The following is a 16,241-nucleotide window of genomic DNA, read 5'->3' as shown; positions in this document are numbered from 1 at the left end:
AAAGCATACAATATATTAACGTATATATTATCAAGGGACCAAACAATGAAGAGAATACGCTGCTATACAGCCCTATTTCTAACATAAAATGTTAAAACTAGACCCTGTATCGTTTCTTGACATTTGTAAGAAAAAAGAGTGTAGTATCCCTTACTAATATTACTACTTCTATTTTCATTATTATTTGTATTATTATTACTAGTAATGCTACTATTGTTTATCATTATTGTTATCTATATATAAATAGGATAGAGTGTTGTTTTTTTGCATTTATATTTTGTGACATGTTTACATCCGAGTGACTGTTGCTTCATTGTTATGGACTTCCATTTCCTGTAATAAATAATTTTACTAGGAATTCCTCATGAGTCTTAGTTTCGGTTTTGGTTATAGCTGATAGGATTAGGTGATCTAATTTTTTCTACATAATTTTACCAAGAATTCTTGATAGGTTTTTGTTTCTGGTTCAAGTATAGCTGATGGCGCGCAAATCATTTATTTTGTTACAAATAATTTTATCAAGAATTGTTTGTTCATAAAGTTTTGATTTTGTTTCGATTATAGCTTAAAGACCTCAAGTCATAAATAAATCATCATATATATATATATATAGTAGCAGTTCACCCATCTACAGTTCAGTACACACACACACACACATATATATATATATATACCCATTTATTTATAGATTGTTAGATATAGAGATATGAACAAAATGGCTCATGTACAGGAAACTTACATATAACATTTAAAGTATTTAGATCCAAAATTGGCGGAGGAGTTTTGTAGAGTTTGCAAAGCACCGTCTCTAATATTTGAGATCTTGGCAGCTCAACTCACGCTCAAAAATGATTTAAAAAACTTGCTGTAAGTATGTGAAATGTCCAATGTTTAGACCCAAAATTTGCAGAATAGTTTGCTAGAGACCGCAAACATGACAGTTTTTGAACTTTGGCCCCTTGGAAATTTTCGGCCACAACAGATTAAAAAGCTTGCTCTATGTTTGAATCCCTCCTCTATGTCTGAATACACTTTATGTAATATTTTTAATATTTAGACCGAAAAGCTTAGAGGTCAATTTTTTAAAAACTTTTGCCCCGATATTGACACCTTAACATTTATTGTTTAAGTTTCAAATCGAATTAAAAAGTGTATTCCATGTCCAAAAAGTCTACATCTGAATTTCAAATGTTTAGACCCAAATTAACGGAGGGGTTGGTAGATTTTTAAAGGTCAAATCGTAGAACTTTTACTTCTTGACAACCAATTTTTTGGCTGAACATCGATTAAAACGATTTTCACAAGTCACAATAACCTTTATGTCAAATATAGAGTCTGCAGACTGAAAATTGACAGTGTAACTTGGTAGCAAAATGTACACACACAGAAACACACATTCAGAGACAAGTCAATGAGGCGCACTGATGCGCTGTAAAACAGCGTAACGTTGCTGTATGTCGATGAGTATATGTATATATATATATATATATATATATATATATATGTATATATTTATGTATATATATATTATATTATTTGTAGTATTGTTTACACAATAGCAAAATGTGTCAACCAAAGAGTGATCAATGTTAAGACAGAGCAATATAAATATGTTGGATGTGATAACTAAAAGCTACACATTTGCAAACATGTTTCAGTGACCACCCTGCCAGGGAAAATCACCTCATCATGTCAAGAATATCCACAAGAGTATCCGTAAAAAAACATTACCTCTTTTTATAATTAAACCCAATAAATATCATTTCCAAGGTTAAGATAGGGGTACCCAGATTAGATAGGTTATCACATTATACAAATTGATGTGGGATATAATTTTATGGTTATGTTGTTCCCCCATATTCATTTCTATTCTGTATATTATATACATTCATCAGTTAAAATTAATAATCCAATCTTTATTCATTATACTAGTGTTTTTTTTAAATAGATAATATACGTTTAAAACATAGCATTACATTTAAAACAGGTGATTAACCGTTTAAAACTAAATAAAATTATGAGATGATAGATAAACGGTTGAATAAGTAGTAAATTAAATATCAATGATATGTTAATTTATGATTACATAGTTTAAAAAGTTACATTTTATATCAGAATAATTCATTATTTTATTTATATTCATCGACTACGAAGATATACATCGTTTACCCCATGAGGCTAATTAGATTTAAAACAAGTGACTAACGTTTAAAATAACATTATTAATTAATGATTGAATTAAGTAGTTAAGAATTTCAATGAGCTATTAAACATTTATATATATATATATATATGTATATTCATATCAACATAGAAAAGGAGAAAATAAGGCAACTCGAAGTAAAAGCACTATACCCTTTATGTAAAATTTCACATGTTAGTCCCGAATACTTTACTATATACATAAAAAATAAAATGTTTTAAACTTTGAACCCTTGGCAGCCAAGCTTTCGGTCAAAAACATATTAAAAACTTGCCCTATGTATGAATACATTTTCTGTAACATTTTAAATGTTTAGACCAAGAATTGGCTGAGTAATTTTGCAGAGATCGCAGAGATCAACATTTTAAAACTTGATTTCAATTTTGATTTGATCCCATTTACATTTCTTGTTCTGGGCTCAAATCATATTAAAATGTTTGATCTATGTCCAAGTAACCCACATTTAAAATTTCATCTGATAAGGTCCAACATTGGCGGAGGAGATTGGTAGAGTTTCAAAGGTTAAATCGTTGAACTTATACCCATTGACAGTCAAATTACTGGTTGAAACCCGGTTAAAAATATTTACCGAAATACTGTTAGAGAATGGATCCAGAGTGTGTATGTGTGTGTATGGGTGTGTGTGTGTGAGTGAATGAGAGAGAGAGAGAGAGAGAGAGAGAGAGAGAGAGAGAGAGAGAGGGGCATGTAAATTATTGACCGGAAGTCAGAATTAGCTGATCGGATTGCGTGTGAGTCATCTTATCAGGTTAGCTGAATCGTGGAGATTTGGTTTGGACTTAGAAGACTACGGACGGCTCCAGAGACGTCTCCTCCCGTTCACTGGGGGGTACTCTGACGTGTGTAGAAATGAGACCAATAGAAACCACGCAAGCCAGGGATTCACGTTCTATCCTTCTGCGAGACATCTGGAAAAGTGAATAAAAACTATAAAACCAATTCCTTGTCTTGGAGTGAAATGAACTGTCGTCCAAAACAGATACCAGCCTCCCTCCAAGACACGAGATGAATTCAGATTGACAAACATCCAACACGCAAGAAGGTATGTCTAAAATACTTGTACCACACACGCACAACGGCATATGAACAAATAGACAGAACAACTAGATGACCCCACAACGTTAACTCTGACTAGACGATCACACGCGATTCCCTTTATTAGATAACAACACAGCAATACCCCTTATCTGAAACCTCGCGTCTGAAACTGAAAATTGACAGTACAGTTTGGTAGGGAAATGTACACACACAGACACACAGACACACGGAGACAGGCACACAGACAAGTTCCCTTTCATAGATATACTGGCCCTACGTGTGAATAAACGTTATGTAAGATTTACACGTTTTAGACAAAAATTTGTCTGAGAAATTTTGTACAGACCGCAGAGGAAATTTTTTTAAACTTTGACCCCAATTTTCACTCCTTAACATTAATCATTTTGGTCTCAAAGTTTTACACATGTCCAATTTCCATACACCTACATTTTAAAGTGTTTAGATCCAAATTGGAAGAGGCATTTGGTAGAATCTGCAAAGAAAACCTCTTTCAACTTTTACCTTTTACCTGCCAAATTTTCGCCCAGAAACCGATTAAAATGATTGCCACATGTCTAAATACCCGTTATGTATAAATTTCAAATGTTTAGATCCAAAATTGACTGAAAAGTTTGCGAGACACCGCAAAGGTAAAATATTTAAGACTTTGCCTCCTTGAAAGCAAACATTTGTGACCTAAACAGAGTAAAATCTTTCCCTATCGCTGAATCCTCTGCATGAAAAATGTCACATGTTTAGACCAATAAATAGCTTAGTAATTTATTGGAGACTGCGGGATAAAATATTTTTAAATTTTGCCCCCATATTAGTAGAATTTCTGGCCAAAACACCATTAAAACTATTTTCCCAAGATTCAATACCCCTTATGCTAAATCTCGAGTCTGTAGATTGAATAGAAACGGAGTAGTTTGGTAGGGAAATATACACAGACACACACAGATAAATACATTTTTTAATTGTTTAGATATATAAATATAGATAAAAATTGATTGAACATTAACTCTATAATAATATATACTAAATCTGCACAAATTAAATTATCATATTCAAGATTAATGTAAGACCGGACTACGCCGGGGGTTCCTGCTTGCTTAGATGAATATTTATGCAGGGCTACCAAAAACGCTACAATAATATCAGAGCGTTTTCATTTACACTGAACATCTAAAGAATGCCAACATAAATATATTAAATATGAGTGTGTCCCCTGTAGAATTTCCACATGCCCGACTAGTTATTGTTATTATCATTACAATTGAAATATAACAAGATTAAGAAAGGGATGTATTAGTTTAGAATTAATTAAAGACTCAAAAGTAATAGCATATATTTTAATTACATTGGCCTTGAGAAATTGCTTTTTTTTTCAGGGAACTAATCAAAATAAGGTCCATCGGACAATTAAATATGGCTCCACAAATATATGGGGTGTTTATGAATTATAATTCTGGTAAGATTATGGTGATTTTGGAAATTGCGAAAGCGTGCGTGAGTCACAAGTTATTTAAGAATGGCTCGGAAATTATTGTGTATGCGAGACGCATTCGAATATCATGGGATGTGTGGGAATTCCTACAGGCCTAATATTGTTATATATTTTTTAGAAATTAACGAATTCGGCGAAAAAGTATGCGTTATCTATCAATTCCGGAAGCCTTGACAAGTTATTGTAAAGTGGGTAATTATCGATACCGGAGATCGTTCTGAATTATTTGAGAATCAAAAAAATAATACAAATTTATCTTTGATAGAAGAATTTGTACAAGCCTGAACATGTTTAGAGTAATTTGAGAACAATTGTAAATCTGAAAAACTTGTGTATGTAGCCATTAAGAAATACTTAAGAAATGTGATAATTTTAAGTTAGAAAAAACCTTTTCAAATTGTAGGTGATTTTACATCAGTGAAAGACTCGAACATTTTTTGATGTTTTAACATTCTCGATAGTCTGGAAATAATATTTGTTTGTGAAACTAACAAAGGCCTAGAATTATTGTGTATTATTTGGAAATTATCAAATACTTGGCAATAGTTATTGTTTATTTGTCAATTACCAAATACCTTAGAAGGTTAGCGCAAATTAAGGAAACAGTCAAGACTCGGGGTTATCGAAGTACTTACAAAAGTAGAACTGTAAGTTATCACATGTATTCTGAATAAGAAAAGGCTTCGAAAATCATTATGCATTGGAAAAAATATAAAGCCTTACAAAACATTGCGGATTCTTGAGAATTATCGAACACGTGGAAAAACGTAAGAATTATAAGTATATGTCCGAAAGGTTGGGAAAGTTACGCGACATATTGTCATGTAAAAGGTCGAACACAAGAAAGTGTCGATCTATCTATTAAGTTATCTATTTCTGTATTTATCCATCTCGGTATATCTATCTATCTATCTATCTATCTATATATCTAAATGAAGAATATTTATAGAATCTGTCAAAATATGGTAAATCATGTTGTAGAAAAAATTAACTGAATAGCTGGTCAGCTGATCGGATCTGCGTGTTAGTCACGTGATCAGGTTAGCTGTAGACCAGAAAGTTGGAATTTGGACGTCGAGGAGGGAGATGTATGAAAATAGAGACCTAGAAGTAAACCATACAAGATACGATATTCATTTTACATTCTTCTGCGATCGACACCTGGAAAGTGAATTAAAACTATATAAAACCAATCTTTATTACATTTTTTTTTATTACGTTTTCACCCCAACCAAGGCAAATTGCCACTTTGGTGTAGGGGCTACTATCAGGGGCAGCAACTACTGGGGCACTATGTTGGGATTTGGGCAGCAAGATATCGGCTCACGTTACACTTGAACTTCTGCATGTCAATACAGTTAGGGAAGCAGGAACCTGGAATGGAATTCCAGAGTCTAGCGGTTCTGGGGAAGAAACTACTGGAGTAGAAAGATCTTTTGCAACTATGGATCTCTACTGTGTGGGGGTGGGATTTAGCTGCCTGTCGGGTTTGTAGAGGGTGTCTACGTCGTGGGGGCACAAGTGTCTGCAGTTTGTCAGAACATTCACCATTAAATACTTGTAGAACAGACAGAGGGATGCAACGTTTCGTCGATGGGACAGAAGCTGAAGCTTAGATGCCAGTCCAGGGCCTATCAGATTGGCTACTCTCTTTTGAACATTGTCTAGGATCGAGATACTAGTAGCAGATGCACCAGCCCAAATGTGACAACAATACTCCATACATGGGCGAATGGTGGCCTTATAGAGGTACAGGATATTTTCAGGTGTCAGTAGTTTTCTATCAAGGTAGAGAGATCCTACCTTTTTCGCAGTGGCCCTGCAATGTTTTCAATATAATTGTTCCAACTCATGTTTCCTGTGAACGTTAGGCAAAGCAGTTTGAAAGATGTACTCTCAGACAGGGAGTCGCTGGCCATTGCTAATAGTGGAAGAGAAGATTTCTTGTAATTATTGAAGGAAACCAGATTAGTCTTGGCAGCATTGAATGTGACCATCCATTTATGTCCCCATTCCATTACAGATTGGAGGTCATCGTCTAGTGTTTTTGCCATTTCTTTAGATATGTGTTCATTTGTTTTCCTGTCATGCCTGTTATAGAGTGTGAAGTCATCAGCATATATACCCATCTCAGAGGCAGTTTTGTCGGGGAGGTCATTAATAAATATTAGGAACAATAGAGGTCCAATCATCGAATTGGAGTCAAACAGGTTCCAGCTTTCCCCCCAAGAACAAGCTGAATTCCCGGTGGACAAGACCAACGACGCATGAAGGTATGTCCAAAGTACATATATCACACACACCCACAAACGTATATTAACAAATAAATATGAATATATCATAAATAGACAGCCACAACAAAATTCTAGGGTTCAAATAGTGATGAAGCAACGACATACATTTAGTGACACGTAGACACGCCAGGATCAACCCTTCATCTCAAGTACGCATATCAACATTTAGACGATTATACCACATACAACGTTTCGGTGCCTTTTTGGTTTCATATAGTTTACTATTATATAACAATCTAGCCTCGGGAAGGTATGGATTATTTGGGAGTAAAAATGTTAAGATTTCACACATTATTTCATAATTACGGAAACACTGGATAAGTTATTGTTTATGTACGAATGAAAAAAAACTCTTAACACACTAGTGTGTTGTCAGTAGGGCTATGACAACAGAATATTATTTACATTATTTTATTTTGAATCTCGAGTATATATCCGACACGGTTTGACACAATTAATTAACCAAGGACCAAATCAATCTGCATAATAACATAAAAGATATCAATAGATATATACCTGATAATTAAAACAAGGAAAATAATATGCCATTGTCATAGCCCTTGTTATAAAGCAATTACTCAGAATTACTTGTAAATTTATAATTTAGGGGATGTCTTAGTAAGGTGTGACGATTTTAAGTAAAGGATATTTAGTATTTTAAATGCCTCGCTATATTATGCCTTATTTAGTATTTGCAGGAGCCTTGCAAATAGTACAGGTTATTTTTCAATGGGCTTAAAAATACAAATATATTGCATTATTCACTAACTTCCAAAATTTAACAATTCGAAATACAAAATAAAACAGCAAAAACAAAAACTCTTTAAAAATAGTTATATTCTTTGTTTATTCAAGAAAAAGACTTCATTTGGATACTTGAAATCAGTTGGAGAGTATGCTTATTTTCACCAACATCTCGGTCGAGGATATGATCTGGGATCTGTCTTGAACGATGATAGAAACCGTGAATTGGAAAATGTACGGGAACAACGTGAGGGATGTCGCCGTGGAAAAAAGGCAATACGGATCGGAATTAAGACAGCCCCCAGGTCAATTGTCCGTAAGGGAGATGGTCGGTGTACTGATCGTGTACAAAACTAAGTATGGGGGAAGAAATGAGGTCAGAGAAAAGGTACGGATTGAAAGCCAAGACAAGTACAGGGTCGCTATCGGAAATCTAGACGAGATTAGGTTTTGGAGGTGGAGGGAGAGGTTGTGATGGGCGTTTAGGAGTAGGTACTTTGGGAGGTGGGTGAGAAATTCTTGGAATACGCAAGAGATAACCACTAGACGATCTTCTTTTTGGCAATAAAATTTTTCGTGAATATCACTTGGAAATACCGCCTCTGCAACATATTCCATAACATCCTTTGGGTCTCGTAAGTAAGAAACCCCTGCAACAGACATGAATTCTTTCATCATATGCATGATTTCCACAACGATACCTACTGATGATTTTGTATCCGAGACCAGAAAGATCTATAAAATAACAAAATAAAAAAAAACAAAATGAACGAGAATAAAAGTAAATAATTGTATATATTGTTTTGTTGAGTAAAAAATACTATTTATGAAATATGTCGTATTGTTTAGACCCCATTCTGAATAGAACAGTCAGTTAAAAACTTTATATATATATATATATATATTCTTTATAAAATACAGCATAGCACATCCGATTAATCTGATCTTTTATATAGTACTGTGTTATTGCAACGCATATTAAATTGAACTCGTATGCAATCGTTAAAAAGCATCGAAAACTCTGTTAAATCGTTACAAAGTGACTTCAAAACCTGTTTGATAAATATATATATATATATATATATATATATATATATATATATATATTGTTATATAATAATAGGGAAAGTTTAAAGTTTCTTGTAAGATATTTAAAAGTCGAGCACGCATCATCCGTATTTGTTATTTTATGCTTTTTTTGTTTTTTTTTAACTTGTCGGCGAGGAAGTCTGAAAGTGAGGGAATAATGAGATATACAGAAAGAAGAGAGAGTAGAGAAATACAGACAGAAATAGGGTGGGGAAGTACAGAGAGAGAGAGAGAGAGAGAGAGAGAGAGAGAGAAGGGTTGACATGAACAGAAAGAGCCGGTCAGCCGCAACTATAAATGACTACGACGACAATTCACCTTGTCTGACATCGCAGTAAGCACACCCGGGAAAAGTCCCCCCCCGTCTCCTCTTCCATGCGCAGTGGAGGAACAAGACACGGATTTTTTGGAGCCCTCTTCCTCTTTTGGGGTCGGACCAGCGTGTCACCCAGGCATATTCCCGTCGTGTGTAATTAACTGGGCCGCCGAGGAAAATACGGGGAGGAAAGAAAGGCTGGAAAGTGATGATGTCATAGACCTCTCTGAATCGTTCTTGAACACTGAAATAGAACCAGAAACCCCATTAACAGAGGGGTGCGACATACCTAACGAAGATGGACCTGTCAATAGCGTCCAACACCAGAACCCGATAAGTAGGGAACGACAAGCAGATGAGGAACTTTTCCCATTGTTTAGGGAAGCACTATACAAGAAGGAACTAGAGAAGGTACCTTCCGGATACTTTATTATTATAGGGGCGACGGGGCTAGATGCATGATGCGTAGTTCTCAACTAACGAAAGAAACTGCGGAAAGGAGTTTGAGAGACTTCCACACAGGACATCCGGGGATAAATCGGATGAAGTCTCTAATAAGAAGCTCTGTATAGTGGCGTAAGATGGACATCGACGTAGCTACGACAATAAATAGAGATAAAGGATGCCAGTTAGCGGCAAAATCCCCACCTATAGTACACAAACCTTGGCCGAAAACCGACAACCCATGGTCGAGAATCCACATGGACTTCGTTGGTCCAGTAGGAGAACATTACTACTTAATTGTAGTAGATAGTTATACAATATGGCATGAGGTAATGCGTTGCAGGAATCTAACAACGAACAACTCAATAGGCTTGCTACACGATTTATTTGTAAGATTTGTTGTACCAGACTCATTGGTAACTGACAATGGAACTCAATTAACATCCACAGACTTTAAGGAATTTTGTTACACGTTCCAAGTAAAGCATATCACTACACCTCCGTACCATCCAAGTTGGAACGGCCTCGCGGAGAAGTTCGTGGACCCTGTAAAACGAGCGTGGAAAAAACATTGGGATACCAACGGAAAAATCTTTGCAACAATTTTTGCAAATATATAGGATGACACTGCACTCTAATACACCGACACACATATCACCAGCTGATGTAATGTTTGCCAGAAAGGTGAAATCTGCGTTTGATAAACTATTGCCAAGACAGGCAATTTTCCGAAACACTACACACATGATAAAAAAGAAATATAACTCCGGATATCGAGTATATTTCAAGTGCTACAGGAATAACACCCCTTACTGGAAATGTGGAGTAGCGAATAAACGCATTGGTGATTTTACATACATTTCCACGAAATATACATAAAAGGCACCTGAACCAAATAAAAAAAAACGCCACATTCAAGATGGTGATTATACAACAGCAGTCGAAGAGGAGGAAACGATGTACATCATATACGAATCCTTTAATTTGGGACAGTCTCAATATACACCGAAGATCAGGTAGAAAAAGAATGTTTAATGAACCATTAATGTTAAATCTCAATAGTAAAAGATATTGAAATCTGTGTGACTTTTAATCTTGTGAGAAGGGTGTTGTGGTGGCACCCACTCATTTACATATGTGGATAATATTACACATAAATAGCAAGACTCGGTTAGTCTGATTGTTTGTTAACCAGAAGCCCCCGAAGGCCGGGCCGAGAGCAGATTTGTTCTCCAGCCAAGACTCTCTTACCTGACAATTATCATGTAAATATACTGTGAATATACTTTTTCTAATACACTTCTTATTGATCTACCTTTGTTTGTTGGGTCTTCATTTGTATTGCCTTATACGTTATTTGGTTCAACCTGCAAACATAACAGTTGGCGACGAATATGAATGTCAAACATAACACTTATTCCAGTAGATTATTTCCAAAAACTTCAAGTTTGTGAAAGTCACTGGCTTCTGACCGTTTGCCTCCTACCTGTAGCCTAGGTCTTTCTCAAGAGTATGTTCAATACGGATCTCCTACTTTTTAAGAAATAATCTTAATTCAGACTAGTTCCTTAAATTTAGTGGTTTTAGGTGTTGTCTCAAGTGATTTATATTTCAAAAAATCTGTTTCTACAGTCCCTTTCTCAAAGTAGAAAATGTTGCTTATTTTTCTTGGTTCTATTATCGTTATAAAATGTGCTCGACTGAACTTTAATCTCAGGTTTTTTTTCTGTAAAATATTCATATCAAGAATGCATCCATTTCTATTACAACCGTATAGCTTGTTCCTTTTTTCATGTATGTGACTGAGTGCAGACAGAATTTTCAAAAACAGCATTTATTTCTCAAAACTTCCCGTTTGAGAAATATATTGCCACATCATTGCTTCTCTGTTATATGCAACATGGTCATTTTCAAATCTCTCTACATATAGACCGGCTTCCTGAAAACATGGGTAAATGAGTGACAAGCAGAGGAAGAGATTCCATAAGAACCTACAAGAGATGGAGGCCAAGTATCAGGGTTGCTGGAATGCAGTCATGACGGCTGAATATTGTTGGAATCTAAAGAAATCCCTCCCTGCCGTTGAGCATTTCAGGAGTCCTAAGAAACAGAAGTTCAAGACGACAGTTTTAACAATGGCAAAGCGGCATTCAAATTTTTTTTTTATTTACACAGTGGTCACTACTTATCAAGGCCCGGAAGCAACTAAGGGATAAGGGTTATTGCAAGTACATTACGTTAGTGTGGAGATTTGATGAAGTGTTTACTTAAGGGGGCGGTTCATTAGGAATTTGTTAACGTTGAACTTGAAAACATCCAAGTTGTAGTCAGGTGAGAAGCAGACAGACCGAACAGAGTTCGACAGGCGTGAAGTTCTTAGATAGAAGCTTTGTTCATGGAATCCACGTTTGATTTAGACACAGATAAAGAGTGGGGGAAATTTTTGACAGAGGATTTAGCTAGACGGGTGTTTTTCGTGAAAGATTGGCAAGGGGGGCCAGAGATTGGAGTTCAGACAAGCACCTGCCATGGAAATAACGATAAAACAAGGATAGGCTCGCAACGTCTCTTCTGTGGGAGAGAGGTTGAGGGTAGAGAAAAGGGCACCCCCCAATAAGCAACGAAGTCTATTTTGTACTCTGTCAAGGCAGGATTGGCTGTTTTAGCAGCTCCTGCCCAGATATTACAGCATTATTCAATCCTTGGACGTACTTGGCGTTTATATAGATAGAGAATTGCATCAGTAGTGAGATATCTTCTGGAGCGGTAGAAGGATCCCACCACCTTTCCGGCGACGCTGACAACAGACCTGATGTACGTATTCCATTTCATATCAGGAGTAAATGTCAAACTCAGAAATTGTCAAAACACGGGACCTCTCCCAGACGAGAGCCATCCATTTCTATTGATGTCAGATGGGAATCAGAGCGTTGATGATGTAATGACAGGAGTTGTGTTTTGGATGCAGTAAAGGTAACCAGCCACGTCTTCCCCCACTTAACCACGCGCTCGAAATCAGAAGAGAGAGAATAAGATAGATCTTTGTCATTTACAGCCTTTGATGTGTTGCTGTAGATGGTCGTCCCATCAGCATAGATGTCAACGAATGATTTAAGTATGCGTTTAGGGGGAGGGGGTCATTGATGTAGATCAGGAAGAGAGTTGGGCCATGGATTGACCCTTGAGGGACTCCAGCATTAATACTGCAGGCCTCTGATTTTTGTCCATTGACCACTACTCTTATGAGCCTATCGGAGAGAAATGATTTAATGATTGAGAAAACACTTCCAGTTATACCGTAGCTGGAAATCTTGTGAAGTAGACCCTTATGACATACCTTGGCGAAGGCCTTTTATATGTAAAGAGCAACTGCCCTAGAAAGGAAGCCTTTGTCAAGAGATTCACTAATCCTGTGATATATAACCGTCAGCACAACTGCGGTAGATCTTGCAGAGCGGAAACCATATTGTGTGTCACTAAGAAGGTTGTTTTTGCTGAGGTGGTTGACTATTTCTCTATTTAATATGGATTCCAGCAACTTACTCATGACACACAGGAGACTTATTGGTCTGTACTGAGAGGGAGATGACTTATCACCTGAATTCTTAAATACAGGGCAAACTGATGAGGTCTTCCAGGGAGTCGGAAAGCACTTCTCCTTAAGACAGCGCTTAAACAGTTTCGTAAGTATGGAGCAAGTTCTGCTTGAAGCTTTTTTAATACTATAATTGTGATGCCGTCAGGGCCAGTTGCTTTACTGGAATCAAGGTTCTTGATTAGCTTGGCAACCTCATGCACGGATATTTGTATATTACCTAGCGTGTTCTGTGTTATAGGAGGAAATATAGGGAGTTGATGGCCTTCGTCGCATATGGTAGAATTAGCTGCAAAGTACTTTGCAAATAGTTTGGCCTTGTCTGACGCTGACGAGATAACCCCTGGTCCATTGATAATGGTTGGGATAGAACGCCCACTTCTGTTCTATTTGTTATTTGCCCAAACTGGTGGGAACCAAGCCGCTGATAAGCTACCTTGGACTTAACAGACTGGGCATATATCTCTCTTGCATTGTTTATTACTCTTTTACAGTGGTTGCTGGCAGTCCTGAAAGCAGCTTAGGTCTCAGTGCATCTATTACGTTGGTAGCTATGGAGAAAGTGATTTCTGCACGATAGCAGCTGCACATTTTGGGGAGAACCATACTTGGCTGTTAGGTTTTTGTTGGAATGTTTTCGATGGTATGAATTGGTATATGCCTACAATTTACCAATTTATGTGTAATTACCTTCATTTATGCCCACCATTCAGTTTACAGTAATCGATGTTTGTATCAGGTAATCAATATATGTTATTAGCATTTTTTTCTCTCAAAAACATATTTAGGATGATATGTGTTGAGAAAAATCAGCTTACAATGTCACAAATATGTAATCGAGTTTTTTACAAGATTTTCTTTTTCAAATCAACTTAGCACAAAACCTGGCCCGATAGAGAGAAACAGATGCCATTTCCTGATCCAGCAAAAATATACTACATCAGTTGTAGAATTTTAGATTACATTCAAAAAGTAAAAAAAAATGCTGCCCAATGTAATCAGACGAAATTTTCTTTGATGAACACAGTTTGAAAGTGACGCATTTCTATATCGCATGATTTAAATCATCAGAAATGTAGAAATGTTGGAATAAAATGCGTGCATAATCTATCATTTATACAAAATATTTGGGACATCTTGTCATGTATTGTTTTAAAAATCTACAATAATATCGAATCAATCTTTCAATCTATTCACATTAAGGCAGCCCCACGAGTATTATTAGATTTTAGTAGATAGTATATAAAAATTTATTACAATTTAATTTAATTTATAAGAATATGTGGTATTGCAACAGATTTATGTGCGTTTACTGCAGATTATTTGGGAAACAGTTTCTGGAAATTTTTAGTAGCATATTTTGATTCTTTGCACAATATACATGTATGCCAAATTTTATTGTTTAGTTTACTATTATTATTATTATTATTATTATTTTCATTATTATTATTATTATTATTATTATTATTATTATTATTATTATTATTATTATTATTCATGTTCACTCCAAACAAGGCATAATGTCACTTGGGCTACTATTTGAGACCATGCATAGGAAAGATTAACAAGATATTAGTTTGCATTACATTTAAATCTTTACATATTAGTATAGTCAAGGAAGCAGGTAGGAGGAAAGGAATTCCAAAGTCTAGCTATTCAAGAAAAACTATTAGAGTAATAAGCTTTCTGGTATTTAGGGACGTCAACAATGAAAAGGTGTGATTTTGTTGCTAAAGAGGTATGTCAGGGATATGTACATCAAGAGGACACATTCCATTAAAATACTTGTAAAACAGGCACAGAGATACAATATTCTGGCGATGAGACGAGGGTTGACAAAGCAGAATTTATTAGATTGGAAACTGTTTTCTGAACCCTATCCAAGAGGGAGAGACTAGTGACAGACTCACCAGTCCAAGGTTGGCAACAATACTGCAAGCATGGGCGAATGGTGGCATTGTAGATATACAATTTTGTTTATTCTTTTGTTTTAACAAAGAGTTACTATTTCATATTTTGACTATCTCTTTCTTCGTAAACATTTCTACAAATTTCTTCTGATATTTAATCGACAATTTAATACATCGGGTTCTCAAAATTTACTTTAGTTAAAGTTTAAGCAATATTACTCTACAGAGAAATTATCATATATATTTAAATGGTGATACAACATAATAGTGTTTCTGAAAAGGATCATATTTTTTTAAACAACATAAAAATAAAACAAAGCCGAACAATAACATGTCAACTGTACTTACATTGAACCGGGTCAGTTGACTTCATCATTCCATTGCTAAAAGCTACAAAAACACACAGCAAGATAAGGGTTTTCAGCGCGATTCCCATTTTCGAGATTTGCAATATGGATTTTCAACCTCAGGAATCAATGCAGACAAATGTTTTTGATCTGTATTCAAGTTTCGCAATAAACAAAATTATATATATAGTTATATGAAGAAACTCAGACAGTATGAATCATAATATATATCACGTAAGACTTACGTGACAATTCTAGTTTTACGACTAATGAAATGAAATTTCGTAATTAATTTGTCGTAAAAATTTCGACCGGAAGAATACGTTAGATAATGTATAAATGTACGACCAATTTGCAAATGGTTGACGTACATTGTTATATAAATGTTAATATCTCAATCAAAGACGTGTGTATATTTATGTAAATAAAGATAAATATACAGATTTATATGCATTTACTCACTTTATATATATATATATATATATATATATATATATATATATATATAAATGACCGTTCACATACACTTTTTAATAATAAAGCTAGAACCCAGAATTAGATGGAATAGAGCAATTGTATCGACAACGAACAACGCCAGACCCAAAGTGGGTTTCGATGTACTGCATCTCATCAGTGACGTGCTCCGACGCGAACCCAGATCCTCGCACGTATGAAGTGTGCAATACTTCATAAAAAACGGTTCATCCTCCGTTTAGACGTGATCCCCTTCATC

The 16,241-nt window shown here is 35.5% G+C and overlaps 1 long non-coding RNA gene across 1 annotated transcript; it reads right to left on the bottom strand.

Moving 5' to 3' along the window:
• Nucleotides 1–7,891: 7,891 nt before the first annotated feature.
• LOC145287953 (uncharacterized) lies at nt 7,892–15,893 on the bottom strand. The gene is made up of 2 exons (XR_013869236.1): nt 15,510–15,893; nt 7,892–8,542 (listed from the first exon to the last, which is right to left on the bottom strand). It is a non-coding gene; the product is annotated as an uncharacterized LOC145287953 (long non-coding RNA).
• Between the last annotated feature and the right edge of the window lie 348 nt (nt 15,894–16,241).

The sequence above is a fragment of the Euprymna scolopes genome, chromosome 11, assembly GCF_053919585.1.
Source record: "Euprymna scolopes isolate OS-2025 chromosome 11, ASM5391958v1, whole genome shotgun sequence".
In the NCBI taxonomy this organism is placed as follows: domain Eukaryota; kingdom Metazoa; phylum Mollusca; class Cephalopoda; order Sepiida; family Sepiolidae; genus Euprymna; species Euprymna scolopes.
Note: the sequence above shows the minus strand (reverse complement) of the source record. Positions and strands in the feature narration are given on the sequence as shown.